The sequence below is a fragment of the Rousettus aegyptiacus genome, unplaced genomic scaffold (assembly GCF_014176215.1).
Source record: "Rousettus aegyptiacus isolate mRouAeg1 unplaced genomic scaffold, mRouAeg1.p scaffold_m13_p_17, whole genome shotgun sequence".
Classification (NCBI taxonomy): domain Eukaryota; kingdom Metazoa; phylum Chordata; class Mammalia; order Chiroptera; family Pteropodidae; genus Rousettus; species Rousettus aegyptiacus.
The window spans coordinates 1,651,552-1,662,538 of NW_023416292.1; the positions used below are offsets into that span (position 1 = coordinate 1,651,552).

General features: G+C 44.5%; 1 pseudogene; it reads left to right on the forward strand.

Annotated features, from left to right (window-relative positions):
- Positions 1-418: 418 nt before the first annotated feature.
- LOC107508904 lies at positions 419-1,580 on the forward strand (annotated as a pseudogene).
- The last annotated feature ends 9,407 nt before the right edge of the window (positions 1,581-10,987 follow it).

Below are 10,987 nucleotides of genomic sequence, written 5' to 3' on the forward strand. Positions count from 1 at the left end.
GCCAACATTCCATCTTTAGAGAGGAAAGTCACCAGAGGGGAAGGGAGGAGGGTCAGGTGGAATGGGAGCAGGGAGGACCGGGCTTTGCCTTGCAGGATTCGTCTTTCAGCTCTAGAATGTTTAAAGATGAGGATAAAAAATTAAAAAGTAAAAAAACAAAACCGGTAAGCCAATTACTCTAAAGAAGCTTTCCTGAAAGAAAGAGGAGAAATCAATATTTAATTCAGACTTCATTGATTTGCAATTTGGGTCCCACACTCAGGACTTGATTTTGTTCAGGTTTCTCCATGAGAGATTATTATGGAGCCACTGGCAATGGATACTAAGCGCCGAAAGGAAAGGCCAGGATGGGAAAGAGAGAAACAGGTGCTTTCCCAGGCTGAGCAGAAGATGGCAGCCTCCAAAAGCTAGGAGGGATATGAAGAGAACGTACTGGGTCTGTTCCCCTGTCTCTGAGTAGAGTGATATCTAATTCCTCCTGAAAAGAGCTGCCTTCACTTAGACACACACGCACACAGGCACGTACGCACACACCACGGCCACCACCACCACCACCACCATCCTTATCAAAAATACCCTAGCTTTATTGTGCTACCCAGACAGGGGCCACATGGCATTGCTCTTGGCTCCCACGTAACTTAAAGGGAGACTTTCACAGTGTCTGGAGCCCTGATGTCCTATAAATAAAGGAAAAGGATGTCCTCAAATTCCCTGCAGCAGGAACCCACTTAGGTGGCACCAATCCTGACTTCCAAATGGTATAGTACAGGCACAAAAAGAAAAGTGATGGCATCCACATCATAAATTTGAAGAGAACCTAAGAGAAGCTTCTGCCGGCAGCTCATGCCATTGTTGCCATTGAAAACCCTGCTGATGTCATCTAGAAATACGGGCCAGCAAGCTGTGCTGAGGTTCGCTGCTGCCACTGGAGCCACTCCTATTCTGGTCGCTTTGCTCCTGGCACCTTCACTAACCAGATCCAGGCAGTCTTCCGGGAGCCGAGGCCCCTGGTGGTTACTCATCCCAGGGCCGACCACCAGCCCCTCACAGAGGCATCTTATGTTAACCTGCTCACCATCGCCGTGGGTAACACAGACACTCTGCCGCTGTGTGGACGTCGCCATTCCTTGCAACAACAAGGTGGGTTCACCCGCCGGGTCTGACGTGGATGTTGGCCTGGGAGGTCCTGCGCATGCGTGGCACCATCTCCCGTGAACACCAGTGGCAGGTCACACCTCATCTCTGCTTCTGCGGAGATTCTTAAGAGATTGAAAAGGAAGATCAGGCTGCTGCTAAAAAGACTGTGACCAAGGACGGGTTACAGGATGAATGGACCACTCCGGCTGCTAAAAAGACTGTGACCAAGGACGGGTTACAGGATGAATGGACCACTCCGGCTCCTAGGTTCACTGCTGCTCAGCCTGAGGTCACAGGCTGGTCTGAAGGCACGCAGGTGCCTCTGCGCTTATTTGCCGGTTTCCTACTGAAGAGCAGAGCGCTCAGCCCGCCACTAAGACTGGTCTGCGGCCCCTGCTGCTCAGGCCACCAAATGCGTCAGAGCAACCACTGAGTGGTCTTAAGCCGTTCTTCAACAAACTCTTAAAATGCAAACAAGGTTGACTGAAAATAAACAATTTCTAAAAGTTAAAAAACGCCCTAATTTCTTAGAGCTACAAACTGAAGTATCTAGGGATGAAAAAATCATATCTGTAATCTACTCTAAAATACTTCAAAAACGAAAAAGGCCAAAATATTTTAGAAGAGGCTGCATACGCGTTCTCCCTTTTCATTGCTCAGGCCTTCCAGTCAGCTTCGCCCACCTGAAGTTGAACCTGAATCCCTGTTGCTGCAGATGAAACATGCGGCGTTCTCTTCTTCCGGAGCGCGGAACTTGGCTGCTCCCCCGCAGCCCTGCTCCCCGCTCGGACCCTCAGACAGACAAGCGTGCAGGGACGGTTTGCTCAATGAAAAATTGGATATATCACCACGTCGGTGCTGCCACGCTGTCTTATCAGTCAGCCATTCAGCGGACGCTGTGGCACAAGGGTCCTGCTGAGCCGCTGGGGTGGGGACGGGACTGGGGGAGAAATGGAGAGGTATGATTTTCGGTCCTCTCCTCTAACTCAACAACACGTGGCATACGCTGCACTAGTGGGTCAAACAGTGATAAGGAATTAATATCATTGGTACACAGAATTATCCTTTAGCCTTTCAGAACTTGTTACAGTTTTCAGTGTACTTTCATATCTATTACTTTAATTGGTTCTTGTTTAGAATACTGTGAAACAGTTAGGGCCTGAATTATTCATCCCCATTTTACAGATGAATACACTGAGACCTAGAAGTTGTGTGAATGAGCAGCATAAAGTAGTTAGTGGCAGTGCTGGGACAAGGACCCAGGCCACACCCCACACGGCTGCTCATTCCAACGTCCTGCTGCCTGAGAGAGTTTCTGCACAGACCACAGAGAACCTGATTCTTTGAGTCGGACACTCTCTGAGTACCCTTCTCTAGCTTTCTCTTGTCTCAGCCCAGCAGTAGACCCAGGCAATGTCCAACTGTTCCACCTTCTCATAACTTCTCCGAAAGCTCCCAGGGGTCTTCTGCCTCTGAATCCCTCATCACGTTGGGATTTGAAGATGCAGTATTTATAAGGAGTGTGTAGCGTGGTGACAAGAGTCTAGATTCTGAAACCTAGCTTCCCAGTATGGCTGCACGTGGGCATGTCCAGATGGCTGTCCCACTGGGAGGCCTCAGGATGACTTTTGGTACCACTGGTTCCTGTGTCCTTCTCACTTCTTCCCAGCCTTTGCAGTGTACCAGACATTTGGTCTGCTTTCTTTTCCCCTGAAAACTTGCCACCACCCACACCTCCCTTGGGGCTCACCTTTCCTTGTGCAGTAAGATGTTGTCTCCCCAGTTCCTATTTTCCTGCTGCCCCCAAAATATGCAGATAGGTGATTTTCCTTACCAGAGTTTTACCACTGATCATTTGGGAACGGATGGAAGATAAAATTGTCAAGTGGAAGTGACAGAGGTTTCAAAGTCTATGGGCATTCACATAGTCTTGGCCTCTCCTGTCTAGAACTCTTCTCTGAGATAATAAGAAAAGATAGGGGCTCCGCTTGCTTCCATCATCCGGTTGTGTCACTCCAAGGGGTCTAAGTGACCTTTACTGACTTCCAGCCATTCCTACGTGCTGGCAAAGGCCACAGTGATTCCTTCCTCCCCATGGTCCCTCTTCTTAGCACTTGGGCCTGAAAAAGCAATTATGGTGGAATAGTTCCTGCACCTCTGGGTGACATCAGCTCATTAACTCTTTGTCTAAACCAAAAATGATTCTCTTAGCATTTCCACAGGAGTTACTGTGGCCTTTTTCAAGGCTCTTCACCTCTCTAAGCCCCAGGTTCCTCATTGGTGATATGGAGCCAAAATACTTCCTTCCCAGTGTTAAGATAATGGATTTGAAAGTCCTTGTACAACACTAAGGATAATTCTATTGTGAGTTATCTAATGTAGCTAAGTTAAAAAAAAAAAATCAATGCCTCTCATTAATAGCCATGATTTATTGAGTGCCAACTAGGTGTTGCTTACTATATTTATTGACTGAATAAATATAGTATAATATAAAAATATTATTTCTAATATAAAAATAGTAAGGAAGCCATTGACCCCATTTCACAAATGAGTTGTCTAAAACATTCAACTAAGTGATAGAGCTGAAATTTGAATCTGGGTCTGTCTAGCTGCACAGTTTTTTTTTCTATCCTAAGCTGCCTTATAAGCAAATTTTTATCCCACGTACATGCTTTTATTGCTGTATTTATCACATTGCCTTTGTAATTTGCTTGTCTATAGGTTTCTCCCATAGGAGACTATGAAATCGTGAAGAATTGAAACTATACACTTTGGTCCTATCTCTGCATTCACTGGGTGTTTATTGATTGATTATAGAAAATGGCTATTCACTGAATCTCATTTCCTCCTCCACATCTTCAGAGGCCCAATATGAAGGTGGAAGGGTGGAAGGTTGAAGAATAAGGCGCACAAGCTCTTTGCCATTCTTTGCCTAGGGGCCTCTAAATCTAGGAGCTGTCCCCAGAAGCCTATTTCTTCCTAAAGTTCTAATAGCTAATACATATTCATAATGAGAGAAAATATTGAAAAGAGTTATTTATTTTGTTTATTAAATTGGCATCTCAGCAAATTTCTAGCAGAAAATGAATGTCTGTTTATTCCTGTACTTTCATAGTCTGAGAGTTAAATTGATGGTGCCTCTTCGCCTGGCAGGGGGAGGGTAGAGGGAGATGGGGGCTATCACCCCACCAGAGTTAGCCTGGAGCAGCTCTCAAGGGAGAGGATGCCCACTAGGCTTTGGGAAGCTCAATAAATATCACCCTTATATTCTCTACTCAAATAAAAACAAATAAATAAACAAATAAGATCTAGACCCAGTAATTACAAAGTGGAGATAGCAAAAAAACTATTTTAACGAAATGTTCAGATATGCTTGCTAATATTCCCTTTCCTAGTACTGAATCTATTCCTTGTAAAGAATTACCCAGAATTATCAAAAACTTGGAAATACTGCAAAAAGATGACTGCTGTTCTCTCAGTGTTATACTGGATGATGGTATAACAGACTCACCAAGACTGGTTTAATTCTCTAGGAGAAATGAGTCTGTGCTTGACTTCTACTTACTATATATTAGTACCTAGATTCATTAACATTACCTGCAAAAATTCTCTGATAGAGATGCAAATGATATCTGTTTGATAGAGAAAATAACTATAGAGGCTACAGTCTTATTGCAGTGTAGGATATTATCCAGTTTTACACCTAATTTAATAAACTTATTTCAGAGTTCCTTTCCTGACTAAATCTCTTCACCAAATGCACTTAAGAACCAGCTTTAGCCTTTCCTCCTCAATGAGTTAAACAGATCTTCGGCACATATTCATTCTATATTTGTATGGAAGTAACGTTTTTAACTTGTTTGAAAATCGTACCTTGACCCACTTCCAGCCTGAACAACAAGCCTGCTCTAAAGAGCCAGACTGTGTTCTGCCAGGCTTACCGCAGAGTAGGCACAGCAGTTCAGAGTGCAGATCAATCGACAGAAGCCAAGGGGGCTCATCACTTACATTCAGCCACTTCTTCTACATCACTAATCTGATAAGTCACTCCCTTGCTTCTCCGGTGGTGCGAGAGTGGGCTGGGGCAAGAGACCAAGAGTATTACCCTAGAGGAGTCCTTTCCCATGGAAACAGGAAGAGTGGAGATCGTGTCCCCACCTAACTGGGCCCACGTGAGGAACAGCCACAAGCCCAATGGGAAACCAGCCACTTGGCTGGTGACCAGTGGAGGAATACAGGCAATGGACCTTTCCCAGAGAGGTCACTAGGACTACAAGTATAAGGTCTTGCCCAATGGCTATTAAAGCTCCATTTGCCTAGAGGGTGAGTCTTCTGTGACCTGGGCCTGGGTGGGCTGGAGGCACCAGGATTAGATGGAAGTTTCAGAAGGAAAACAGAGATTTTTCGAGCATCATCACTGCCTGGAAGACTCTAGTTATAACCTTGCCCGTTGTGTCACCGGGGTCACCCTAAGGTCTTAGAAACTCTCAACATGGTCTCATATCCTGGGAAAAGAGACCAGGAGCGTCTCACATGACTGTGGTCTTTTAGTCCTACCTGGGAGAAGGCTGCATTTCGGCATAAATCAGCAAAGGGGAAGAAAATGACATTAATTTAAGATCTTTCATGTTCCAGGGACTGAGTAGATGTTTTTGTATATTTTATATGTTGTAATCCTTATGATAACTCTGTGAGAACCTATTATCTGCTAGATGAAATAAAACTGAAAGGCTAAGTGACTTGTTCGATGCCACAGAGCTAATTAACATAGAGATAAGATCAAAATTTAGGTATGTGGCCCCAAAGCCTGTGTTCTTAACACCATGCTCCTTCATTTGACCAGTGATGCAACATCTCTGTGGTCAGAGATCTGAAGATCCAGGCCACAATCTCTGTCCACTGTAAGATCCCAGACAAGGTTTCTCTTCCATAAGGTTCACCACCTCTGACCTCTCCTACCGCTTCCGTGGAGACTGTAAAGTCAAATGTGGTCCCAGAAGCTCAATCGATTTCCATTGCAGCTTCAGTTGGAATTGACTTTTCTTCTTGCCCTGAGAGCTTCTCATGAGAGCTAGCTGCAGTCACAGATAATTAATGATTAGAGCAGACCGAAGTTAAGACAGCCACTTGAGAAAACACAGACCAGGCCGTGTCACCTCTTCAGCAACTGAAAGGTCTTGGATGATGACTCCCTACTCTCCATGTTCTTGGCTGTTGGGTCCACATCTTGCAAAAATCCTCATATAGACCATTCTATGCTCCACAGCCAAGTAAGTGTTACTATTCCGGAGGCGAGAGGCTGTGAATCCTATTCCCTCCATGGAGACAATGTTTGTATAGGAATAATGTATCTTTCTTCTCCCTCCATCAATCCCAATCTAGGAGGGGCCAGAAACAGAGACAGAGAGTGTGAGAGGATGAGCAGAGGGAAAAGATTATTATCTCCCAGCCCCTGTCCCAGATAGCCCACTTGTAGCAGGCCCAGCCAACAAGGCATTATAACTTAAGTTGGAAGCTTTAATTACTATATTAACTTCCCAAGTAGGACAGAATTTGACAATTTAACACAACCCAAAAGACTTGCTACCTAAGAGTGACCAGAAAATCATAAGACTACATGATTTCTTATGCGAGAACTGGGAGGAAATTTCCCAGCTGAGCAACTGTTAAAGGCGAGTGGGAGGCATAATAAAATCACTTTGTGATTTTAGCCTTTGCATCCTGTGTGTACATGTCCAGAAACCACTTTGCAGAGGCCAAATGTGATCCGCAGGCCACTTCCAGCTCTCCCCTGATGGCTCCCTGCAAAGACTGCCCACTCCACGGCCTCCTGGTCCGTAGGGGTTTGGATACCCACCCAGTGCCTGGCTGGGTCTTTTTCATATCAGTCCCCTAAACCCACGGTGTAGTCCCAGACAAAGAATGAACCTGTTATGAACCCAATCATTTCACCTGCAAATTGATATGTTGAAGTCCCAAACACCACACCTGTGTTTGGAGATTGGATTTTTAAGAAGGCAGTTAAGTTAAGATGAAGTTGTTAGGGTAGTCCTAACTCAATATGACTAGTGTCCTTCTAAGAAAAAAAATTAGGACACAAACAAGGAGGAAGGACCACGTTTTATGAGATACTGGTTGCTTTTCAGAGAGGCAGATCAAAATGGCAAGGCATGAAGCCAGAGCATGGGCAGGGGAGAGAATTTAGAGCTCCAGCTGCACCTGGAATGAAAATCTAAACTGACCCTCTAAGGAACCCAAGGATCAGAATGTAACTTGAACTTAAGCAAAGGGTGGGTTGTCCAGGAAGATCTTGTGTTGATAACCCTACCATAAATGGCCAAGCTCCAAAGTCCTGCAACTGGATCTTGCCCCACAGGCACTTACGCATACCTGTTCCCCCTCTACCATTAAAAACCCACACTGAATCCTGTACCAGGAAGTTCAGGCTGCTGAGCATTAGTTTCCCATTCTCTTGGGTGGCGCTATTCATAATGAAATAGCCAGTCTTTTTCCACTGCGATTCTTGGTGTTTAGCTTTTGGCTCAGCTAGCACTGAGTGAAAGAACTCTTTCTTTTCCATAACTTGAAGATGCAAGGAGATGGCCATCTACAAATCAAAGAGAGAGGTCTCAGAAGAAACGAACCCTGTTGACACTTTGATCTCAGACTTCTAACCTCCAGAACTGTGGAAAAAACACTTTCTGTTGTTTGAGCCCTCCAGTCTGTGGTACTTCGTTATGGCAGCCTAGTGGACTAAAATGGTGCCCTTCATCAATATTTGCTGAATTGTTTTCAGTCTATACAAATTTTAAGTATCATTTTTAATGACTTCCTGACACTTCATTATATGGATATTTTATATTTTATTTAACCAGCTCCTATTGTTGAACTCTTGATTGCTTCTAAATGTTCTCTAGTCTAAAGAATGCGTCTACGAACACTATTGTTCAAAGAGCTTTTGGTGTTCTATTGAATTATTTCCTTACGCATAAATTTTCATGAGCAGGATTACTTGTCAAAGATGTGAACATGTTTACAGCTCTCAAAGACTGTACCCATTTGGAACGATATCACTATTTCCTAAAAACCTTACCACACTGGAATTTATCAACTTTAAGTCAGTGCACTCGGAGCCAGGAATGCTGTATTTTTCTACCTCATAGCTGTGGATACTGTACTCGTATGGCCCTCCCAGCCCTGTTGCCAACATAATCTACCTGTCAAAGTTCTCATACACTTTAAGTCCTGATGAAAATTCTCCTCCAGTAAATCTGTCCTGATTTCTTATGCATGGTTCTCATCTTTCCCAGACTTTCCTTTTCTCACACCTATTATTCATTCTCTTTGGACTAAGTAAGCCCCAAGTTGCTAGGCAATTGTGTGCAGCAGAGTTGTGGGAGATGAGAGGCCCTTAGGAGGAAGATTCTGGAATTCCTGCTGATAAAAGCACCTTAAGCTAAAATGTTCAGATGATATAAGTAAAAAGAAAAAAGAAGAAAAGAGAAAAAAACGTGATTAGATCGTACCTAAGCTGGTCCAGAGAGCCATGGCAGTTGCGGAGGTCTTTGAGCATGCTGGGGTAGGGACTAGGAATGACCATGAGACAGCTGGTTCCGAATGGCCGAGATGAAAGGTGCCAATGAGCGGTGACAGTTGGAGCCCTTCAAGGCAGGCAGGGACCAGACAGCAAAGGGTTTGGTATCATGCTAATGAGTTCAGATTTTCACTAGACAGAAAGAGGAAGCAGTCAAGGATTCAAAGCAGATGAGTGATCTGGTCAAATTTGGCTTTTTGTCTATCTGGCAGCCGTGTGGGGGATGAATTAGCAAGGGCAGATACTAGAAGCAAGGAGGTCTGTTAGGCTGCATTCTTTTACTAGAGAGAAGCACAGGGCCTGAACTAAGAAATCTCAGTGCTTTCACGTCTTACTTTCCTCAATGAGTCTGGAGGATAGGACCCCTGGGGATAGGACTGTTTTATGTCTCTCCCAAGAAGGTAGCACCATGCTTGGCTTACCTAATCATTCCGTGAATGTGCAGAGCCCTCTCCCAGGCACTGGGGGCGGGTGGAGAGGATCCAGGGGAAGTAGCAGCCATGGTTCCCCTATTTTCAGGGAGCTTCCAGTCTGTGTGAGAGATCTAAAAACCAAAGAATACATGGTTCAAAAGGGCTCTAGAGATCATCTAGTCACCTCTCCCTCATTTTACAAATGGAAAAATTGAGGCTAAAGGGAGAAAGTGACACAAGACTAGAATTCAGATCTCCTGGCTCCTGGTCAGGGGCAGGAGCCACTTCATAGCATTTTTCATGGAGGGCATGTGACCCCTGCTTTTGGGAAATTTCCAGCCAGGCATAGGGGACTCCAGATGTAGCCAGTTGTGAGGGTGGGATGCCAGCACAGGTACAGAAAACAGACATCAACACTCAGGTGTAGACAAATACAGCAGCTGCAGAAAGCATAACGGTAGGGAGTAGATGGGCCTTGAACACCTACTGTGAGCCAAGCACCAAACACACACACAGTCCTCACCACTCATGTATGAGTTGACATGCTTACTCATTCCCATGTAAAAGATGGAAAAACCGCAGCTCAGGCTGGTGAGAGTTGGAGCCCTGACTCAAGCCCGGGCTGGCTTCCTCCAAGGCGTGCTCTCAGCAGGGCGTCACGCTGCCTCCGCTAAAGAGGTAGAGAGTTTGGGGACATTGGGATTTGATATGGCAGCAGGATAAGTTCATGTAGTGCGGCAGAAGGAACATGGAACTGGGAATGGGTTTATATCTCAGCTCTGTCCCTGCTACGTAGTACATGTGAGAATTTGGGAAATTATTTAACCTTACTCAGGCTCAATTTTCTGCAAAATGGGGTTAAATCTGTCCCACCTACCTTACAGGGAGTTGAGAGACTCAACCAAGATAACATGTTAGAAATCTGTCTGCAAACTGTAAAGACAGTTCTGTGTTAGTGACAAGGAGCCTGAGACTCAGAGCATCTCCCAAGGACTGGTGGCCACAGTGCCACAGGGATAGGGGGGCACAGTTGCATTGAAAGGAAACTTATGCTAAGGTCTCTGAGCATGACTGACGCAGAGCCAGAGCCTGTGCTTCTAGGCTCCCTTTTTCATGCAGTTAAATATCCCTATAAATTAAAGCATTTGCCAGATGAGTAACTTTCAAGACGGTATTTGCAACTTATTGTTTGTATAAGCCTCTGAAAGCCAGAACTGGCTTCTGCATCAGATGCAAAGATCACGACCCGTGTGTCTGGCTCAGAAGTCTCAAAGCTCCCAAGAGGAATAAAAGCCACCACACGGGGTAACAGTGGAGAGTTTGGGAGACTGGAGGTGGATTCTGGCTCTGCTACTTGCTAAGCACCTGATTTGAGAAGTCATCTTACTGCCTCAAATTCTAGTTTTCCCATTTGTAAAATGGTAGAACACTGGAAGGATTGGGACTCATGGTAAGTCAGTCAATTAAGGCAAGAAATCATTAAAAAAAAAAACTATATGTATTTACTTTGAGCATTTAGTTTCAAGTGCATGTATAGGTCAATTTTCTGATATAAAGTCAAGTCTTTGGGTTTGCTGATTGGATCTCAAGATGATTTTCTTGCATGAATCATGCTAACAATGCATAATCAACGATTTCTTCAAAATGGAGCAAGAGTTTAAAGTCTCTTAAATAGAAATGTGACTATAAAATTCTTGTAGATGTTTATGACTTCATTCCCAATATTTTACCATTGAATCTCCCACACCTAATTTAATGGCAAATTTTGAGGGACTCACTTTTACAAATATTTTCAAAGTCTTCAACCCAGTTGTATTAGTTAAGAAAACATTATTAACTCTGT